The sequence below is a fragment of the Chiroxiphia lanceolata genome, chromosome 4, assembly GCF_009829145.1.
Source record: "Chiroxiphia lanceolata isolate bChiLan1 chromosome 4, bChiLan1.pri, whole genome shotgun sequence".
In the NCBI taxonomy this organism is placed as follows: Eukaryota; Metazoa; Chordata; class Aves; order Passeriformes; family Pipridae; genus Chiroxiphia; species Chiroxiphia lanceolata.
In genome coordinates, this window is record NC_045640.1 from 71961606 (window position 1) to 71970422 (window position 8817).

Sequence of the window (8817 nt, forward strand, 5' to 3'; positions counted from 1 at the left end):
CATCCAATTTCAGTATCCAGTGTGGTTATTTCTAGGTTAACCTTCATGTTTTGCTTCCATCTTCTGATCCTTTAAAAACTTCTGCTTTGAGGGAGTTTTGCAGAATCTTTAAAGCCTTTTTCATCTGAATTTTGGTCTTTTCCCCACTTTCTCCTTTCGTCCCTCTTGTACATCCTGTCTGTGAATGTATGTAATCCACATTGCATGCTGATTTTCATTCTGACAGCTATTCAGAATGCAACAAGAATGAAAATTGAAATACAGACCCACCGTCTGCATTCAAAAGTTGTGCAATAAGTATCAGTCCCTTGTGTCTCACAAAAGGAAACTTAACAAAAGAACAAAGAAACATTACAAATTATCCCTACAACCATAATCAATGCTGATGTTTGCTCTTCTGATTCTTCCTGTAATTGCCACACCCAAAGATGTGGACAAGAAGAGCTGAGAAGGGACATTCAGCTCTCACAGAGTGTGGTGTTCCTCTGCTGGTATTTGAGTGCCAGACACTGTCACACTTCTGTGATACAAGGTGTTATTCTCCTATTTTTTCATGTGGTATATATTGTATACATGTCAACCATGTTACGCAAGTCAAATTGAGAAAGATGCAGGAAGAGAAGGAAATGAGAGAAGTGCAGACTAATGCAAAAAGAAACCTTTTCCAGCTACTCACATTTCTCAGGGATAGAACATCCTACAAAAACAGTGGAGCTTTTAAATGTTAAAACCCCAGAATACCAAGAGGTGTTTTTTAATCTCCCCAGGGAATACATTACTAGTTATACTGTCCTATCTGTGGCAATGTTATGGGAAAAGAAATGTTATCTCACACTACTGCACGCTGCTTTGATATTGTTGGCTGTAATGAATACAGTAGAAGTCCCTGCAGAGTAACAAAATCACTTCCTCCTGGATGTGACACGATGAAGTTTGTGGGAGCCTGCACTCCATTTTTAGAACTGGTTGCTAAGATGAGCTGATCTTTACAAATATTAATGGCTATGAAAGATGTTCTGCTATATCCACACACTGTTTCAAAACAAGAAAGTTGTATATTTTCAGAATGCTCCATGCCTTTCTTCTTCTCTGTGCATGCTGTGGTTTTGGCTCTCCCAGCTTTGTACCCAGTCTGTGGTCAGTTGTTTCTTCTCTTAAAACAAGTATCAGGCCAAACCCTTGCCAGTCTGGAATCAAGAGCTACACATGCACATGTACTGCACCATACTCCAATCTATATTTGAGTTCGATCACCCATATTGGTGTTTCGATTGCATCACAATCTTCAGTGGAATCATCAAAAAAGCACGGAATCCAGCCTCTATCCTGATGGCATCCATGACATGGTGTCAAACCTACAAATATGCAGTACTGGAGCTGCATCAGCCTCCCTGGGCAATCCATACCGGAGCTTTGTGGTACTTACAGTCAGATTTGTTTTCCTACTCTCCACTCTAAATACTCCTTGCTGGAATTTACAGCCTTGATTCCATATGGACGGCAAGAGAAATGCATTTCGTACGCTTTGCCATGAGCGTGCAGAAGTTATTTGCTTCTCCTCTGCAACAGTCCCCAGCGCCTGGGAAGACTCATCACATTTCTTTTCACCCTGCTGTGTTTCCTTCTGCCTCCTGGAATCACCAAGTCAGCTCTTTCGTGAATGCCTCTTCCCCCAACTAGGATTCAGTTGGACTGTGGAATACAGACATGATGTAGGATGCGCTGCAGGTGACTGACTTGCTTAGGCATCTCAGTGCAGTTATCCTGGTTCTTTGGTGACTAATGACTTTGTTGAATTGCCATCACCCTTGATCCATTTTCCAGATTTTTCCCTTCAAATTTATGAAGCCAGTTGTTTCTCATCCTGTTTTTGTTTAACTGATTATCCCTGAGTACATTACCTTTCACTTCTCTTTGCTGATGTGCATTCAATCTTTTTAATTATTTCTATTGTTGCAATAATTTTGATTTCAAATCCTGTCCTCCGGCCTACTTGTATCTACTTCCACTGTCAGGTGGTTGTGTAATCAGCAGACATTCTATGCCACTTTTTTTAACCATTCATAGCATTATAAAATATTTATAAAACACTAACAATTCATACTTGTGTTACACTGACATATATTCAAGTCTAGGCTACTCCATTTAGCAGAAAACTGCTCGTTATTTTGTGTTAGTAGAAATTACTGTAGAAGTTACAGAGAATTAGGCCCAAACTGCTTAATTTAACACTGTTTGCTCACTTTAATTGTTCTTCACATCACAAACCTCAAACTACATTATGCCCAATTAGATGCTCAATAAATTCATAAATTAAAGGCACCAGATGGAAATAAAAGTTTATCTTTTAACTCAAAACAGACAAATAGAAAAATAGAAAATAGAAAAATAGATTATAGTAGAAAAATAGATGTTAACATGGACCAACATCATACTCTTCCTACTTCATGTCCCTTTACCCATGCTTTTAGTCAAGTACCTAAATATACCTCTTTAAAAATATCTTTAAAAGTTGGTAACCTGAATTTTGGAGCCTATTTTGAATAAGTGATAGTATCCCCACACCCAGTGACTGGCTGTGCAACTTTCCTACCTCTGCCTTGGTGGCTGTGTTCCTGCAAGGAGGCAGATCTGACTTAATGAGCGTATTGCAAAAACACTCCAACCCTGAATCTGTACAAACTCACTGTAGGACTTCCAATTTTGCTAAAAAATCTCCTAGAAGTAACTAAGGAGCAGCAGAGTTTTTATTAGGCCAGCACTGCTTGTCCTTAGCAAGCCGACACACAGCCAAGCCAGAGCCTTCATAAACACCCTGCCATGCACTCTGGATAATTTGACAGGCATGTGCTGCAATTTCCCACTCCACCTAGATCAAGTTGCATTGCCATATGATCCAGAGTTGGACATGTCCTTTGGGATGGACACCAAGCCTTGATGTTGCATGTGCTCACAGCACACGAGCTGCTGCCTCTGCATCAACTCATCATACCTGGAGTTTACTATTGACAGGGATTTTGAATTCCTATTTAATTTCTTTGATTTTGTATAGCATCATATTTCGTGCTACTTTGTAAGCAAGAATAAGTAACTTCCACACAAAAGTTTAAAAAATTATAAAAATATTTCTACTTCCCCTACATCGAATAAAGTAATTTCTTAAATGTCCTGAATTAAACATTGTTCTGGCTTCTTCAAGCAGTATCCAACATTGCCAGATGAACAGCAGGATTGGAGCAGAGCTAGAGAAGCTTTTTGAACTGAATTCTGTTTTGCTGAAAAATGTGGATGGGCCAAGAAAGGGTTTTAAGACCTTGCACTGGATTTGTTAAATTGCAGGGAATGAAAATGATTCCTGCTTTTAAGAATTCCTCAGATGAACATGTTTTGTTCTAGAAACGTCACAAACTACCAAAAATATAGACTATATTCTTAATTCAAGACATTCTCTTAGCAGCTATTTAGACTTGATGTTAGGAAGGATTTCTTTATCAAGAGGGTGGTCAAACCCTGAAAAAGGCTGCCTGGAGAGGTGGTTGATGCCCTGAGCCTGTCAGTGTTTAAGAGGCATTTGGACAATGCCCTACAACAGGCTTTAACTTTCGGTCAGCCCTGAAGTGGTCAGGCACTTGGACCAGGTAATAGTCTAGTCTAGTCTAGTTTATTCTATTCTACAAATTCAGTGTCTTCATTTCTATAGCAAAAGGTAAGAGTTAGCTGTTTTACCTTTTTTCCCCCAAAGTCTTATTTCTTTTGGACATCAGGCGTTACTGGCTTCCCATCACATTCAAGAATGTGTTAAAATACCACTGGTTTTTTAATAGAAATGTCTGTGTATATGCCTTAAAATATGCCATATGCCATGTGAAGAGAGGATGGAGTGCAGCTCTATGTTGAATTGCATCTAGCCTTGTATTTACTCATTTTAACACTGCCCCCAAATGGCCCCTTTCTCACTTTAACACTGCCCCCTTAGTGAGGCAGGAGCAAATCTCTACTCATTATACAAATTTCACTGATATTGTTTGTTCACTGAGCTGAATTTGGTCCACTCAAGGGCAGCACAAATCTGAGGACATGACATCTGCTGGCTTTACTCTTAGAAACCAAAGCGTTAAAGAAGTGTGAATGTGTTATGCTTTGAATAACAAAGAACCATATTTCTATACATCTCGGTGGTTTCCAACTTAGACTTAACTCTATAAGCACTGAGATCAGAAAATATTATGTATCACTTTCCTGCTTTAGCTATGTTTTTCAAACAAGATATTAAAATAATACTGCCAGTTTTATCTTACAGTCAGAAATTGTGTTCTATCATGCTTGCAAAACAATCACATCCATTTTTGTGTTTTCCTTTGGTACTTGTGCATATTTTATTTGATTATAATATTTTTACTTTGTTTCAGAGCTGTTTTGTGACTAGATGATTCTGTACAGAATGTTACAGTATATGGAAGCTTTGTACACTGAAAACCTCGTATGCCTGAAGTCTTTGTATTCCAGAAAAATCATCCTTATCTATTACCTGATATCTATTTATTTAATGTTTTCCTGGATACCTTCCACAGCTAATTAGATGGAGTATTTTTCCCTAAGTTTATTGTTTATCTTCTTTTCCCGATCTCCCATTTATTTCTGTGTTTTCCAGAGCATTTACAGTGTTACCAGTTAACTATGGCTTCTATGAATACTCAGTTTTTCCATATCTGCAGCTTAATGCTTTTTTGTTTAAGTTTATAGCATAGCAAGTTAAACAGTTCCCGGATCTGCCACTTATTTCCACGTTCATGGCATTCTATCCATTGTGATTTCTGTGTGGTTGTGGAATAAACCAGATCAGGAAAAAAAGATCTGGCCAATCTTTTAACCCAGTCTGGATTATTTTGCAGCAAATGTGCAACCACAGCTTCAGAAGCACCAGAAGTACAGAGAGAAGGCAGTAAAGACATATGAAAAACGTTACTCTGGAAGATGGCTTGTAGTTAAATTCTAGAGAAAGGAGTTATTCTTCTGCTTTTTACTTTTCCTGGGTTCTAGGAATTTCAGAAAGTAGATTTAGGAAAAAAACCTATATATATGGGGGAAAAAAAGTGGACATATGGACTACACATGACCATTGGAATAAATTCCCCAGGGAAGTGGTGGATTTCCCAACATTGGACACTTTTAAGGGTGCTGTGCTTTTTCCAAGAGAGTCTGGACCAGATGGTTCTTGAGGTCCACTCCAACCTGGCATTCTGTGATCCTATTATTAAAACTGCAAGTCCATCTCTACAGCTCCAAGCAGAAGTTATTTGATTTCTAAGGGCCAAATGAAGGTTCTATTGAAACTAATGGCAAAATTCTGAGACCTATTTCCAAAATAGGAAAATAATCATAATAAAAAAACAATGAGAGGTTTTGAAATTTTACAATAAACTTAGCAGTACTTCTACTTAATGTAACTGGGTATTTGGTCTAATAGGATTTAGTTATACACTATTAGAAGGTATTGGGTAAAATAACAATGTTTAAAAGTCTAAAGTACAAAAAGTAGTGTGTACTGTAACACAGTGTTTATTTACACAAATAAATGGCCTGCTAAACAGATCAATATAAAAACAGGACAAGTCACTGTCTACCTTTTGTATACTATATCCATAGCAAAACTCTCCAAAGCCAACAGGCTTAATTTTAATTTTTACTTTTACTTTTCAGTTGACATATTATTACCCCAGCCAAGATGACTAAATATGAAAATAGTAAGTTGGGAGGTGTAATTCCACAGAGCCATCAGATTGTGAAGAAAATAGCAATGGGGAAATCATAATAATGGGACAAGAGGGATCAGAGGAGATAAGAAAGGGACATCAGTCACAAGTCGAGAAGAATAAGGGATGATTAAGCCAACAATGAAGATTAAAAGAAAGCAGTTTGTTTTGCCAATCCTTACAGCACTGGAATTTTCCATCCGAAAGGGATGGAATTTTCCATCTTTGTCCTCCTTCTTCATCTGTTGCCCTTCATCCCTGCCCTTCCCACCCACATTCTGTGGCAATGAAGGCAATCTAAGTGCAAATGTCTGTCACAGGTCTGCACAATGCCAGTGTTGTTCTAACCACAAGTTCAACAGTGCAAAGCCAGCTCTGATCCCATCTTGTGCAGAATCTCCTCACGACCCTACACAGGAGCCTCACCTTATTTATTTTAAAGCCTATGTGGTTGCAGTTTAGAATTTCCACTAAAACGTTGAAAGCAGGCACAAACAGCAAATGCATCTTTGTGAGTCGCTTTAAATCAATCAGTGTGAAAGGGGTGCTCCAGCTCTGTATATATTTGTGAAAGCAAGCTAGGAATTGCTGAGAGTTCTATTTTTTGAAATGGTAACAATATGGGCAAACTAAGGCTTGTATTCATCATGTACAATATCTGTTCACTAACGCGAGAAGACTCACTGATTTTGATGAAATTATTAACCAATATAGCAAACAGAACATGGTTTATAAACACTTAACAATATATTCCCCTCCTTAACTGCTAAACTTCTCAAATAATTGAAACTGCAAGTAAAACAAAAGATAATTTACAATTAATCCTAGTGCTTCCAATACAGACCAATACATCCCAGTCTCCTTAAGTCAAATAAATATAAACTGACTTTTTTTTTTAGCTTTCCCTTCATTAAGTATAAGAATATATGGTCCTTTGGAACAATGATATTCAAATTCCAAACTATTAATAATAATAGAATGCAGGGTTTATGACTTCTTTCTCAAACCCCCCAAATATTAAAAATAAAAGTAGGAATACATCTGGGTAATGTTGACCAAACCTCTATTTCAGTGGCGAGTCAAGAGTAGGCAAACATGTAGCAGAAGGGTCGTATGAATATCTAACATGGTTCAGGTCTCTCTTTTTAATCTTGACAGAGATCAAAAATAAGAAGTGGTAAAATCCTGATTGCTTTTTGTTCTAACTTTGTGAGACATTGTTTTCAAGTTCACATACAATAAATTTCTCAATTTGTATATAATAGCAATATCCTTCTAAAAGTCTATCTGTAAACTGATTAAAAATAATATGTGTAAACCTGACTTTTGGAAACATGGGAAATTCTTTACATTGTCAATTAGTTCAGCACTTGGAGATCAACAAAGACCAAACCTAAATAATAGTGACAGGAGAATTATATTTGATTCTTCTCTGCCTCTGAGAAAATGTGCATTGAAACATGCTAATATGTAATTTTTAAAAAATATATAGCTGTATTTTTATGTTAATAGGACTTAGAAGTCTTAAAAGTCATATCTATTGAGTTATATTTTAAGAGTGCACTGCTGAAGCATATGAAGAAATTACAGATGTATTAAATAGATTTTTTTGTTTAAAATGGGGTCCCTGCAAAATATTTTGTTAAATAAATAATCTACATGGGCTGTTTTATAGTTGTATACATATACAGAAGGGGAAAGATAAGAAAAGGAACATGTCTTGCTTTGCATTTCAAACTGTAGACCAAATGCCCTCATGGCAAGGTTTATGCTAATCTGAAGTGTTTGCTGCCTTTCAAGATCAAAAACATTTAGAAACTCAAAGTTTATAATATGTTAAATATGGCTTCATGGACAAAACTATTCCTGCTCCAACATGTATTTATAACTTTCTCCTTCTCTTTTTATTTTACATATTTAAATATGCTATAGTTATATTTTAATAACTGTCTAAAAAATATAAAAATGCAGCTGTAACTCACTTCATTCTTTCCCATTCCCGGTAACAGAGGATTATGTTAATGAAGATAAATCAAATAATTGAAGGGTCACTGCATGAATGTAGCTTAGCACTGAAGCAATTCCTGCATCCCTCTGAAAATGCAGAAGAAAAAGCCTTATTTACACATTGTATGTATGGTGCTGTTGGATTTTCCACAGGACACCGAAGAATTCCTGCAGTAAATATTAGAAATGCCTCATTCTATTGCTGCTAATGGGAAGATGAGACTTGGGTTAGGTGGAAGATGAAAACACAAAGCAACCCTGCCTGACTCACTTTCTGAGGTCTGGCATTTTCATTGCACTTACACCTCATGACCATGAAATGTAAAGTTTTGAAATAAATATTATCAATAAATGTTTTCAGAATATTATCTCTGAACAAAGAGAAGACACCTGCTACCATTGCAGGCATCAGTCATTGGAAGGGGCCTACCTGGATGGTTTGTGAGAGAAGAACTTAAACAACTGCATTTATAAAGCATTGTTTACCCCAGGGAACCTTCTTAGCCCATGAATGTCAGAGGAAATTGTAGAAGGTCATATATCTCAGCTCTGTGAACCAGTTGTCCTCAGTGACAGTGGATGTTTTGAATAAATAGGACTCCATCCTGCTCTGTGGCAGGCTTACCTAATGTTGATTCATTTGTAAGGGCCACCTTCTACAAGAAAAAGAGTCCAAAGTGTGTGATTTATGATGAAGAAAACATTAAAGTTTTTTTTCATATTTCCTCTCCCTTAAAAACCTGACTCAAGTACTAAATCCCACATACATCCAGGGTTGTCAGGTTTGGAATTGCAGTTTCATTTCTTAGCAAAACTCCACTGAGTTTGTTTGTTAACAAACATAATTCTCCATTCTACTTCATAATATCCTCTTTGGCATATTCTTGCCTCTTTAAATATGCTTATTTATAGACTGGCTACACAACCTCACCTTTCACCTAGTTAACAGACTGCAACATATGGGATGCCACATTGGCTTCCCATTCCAAGCATCAGGAAAGAAAGCAGCACCTCTGCTGTATTTACACAGGCAGGCTGGGGCACTCCTGCTCTCACA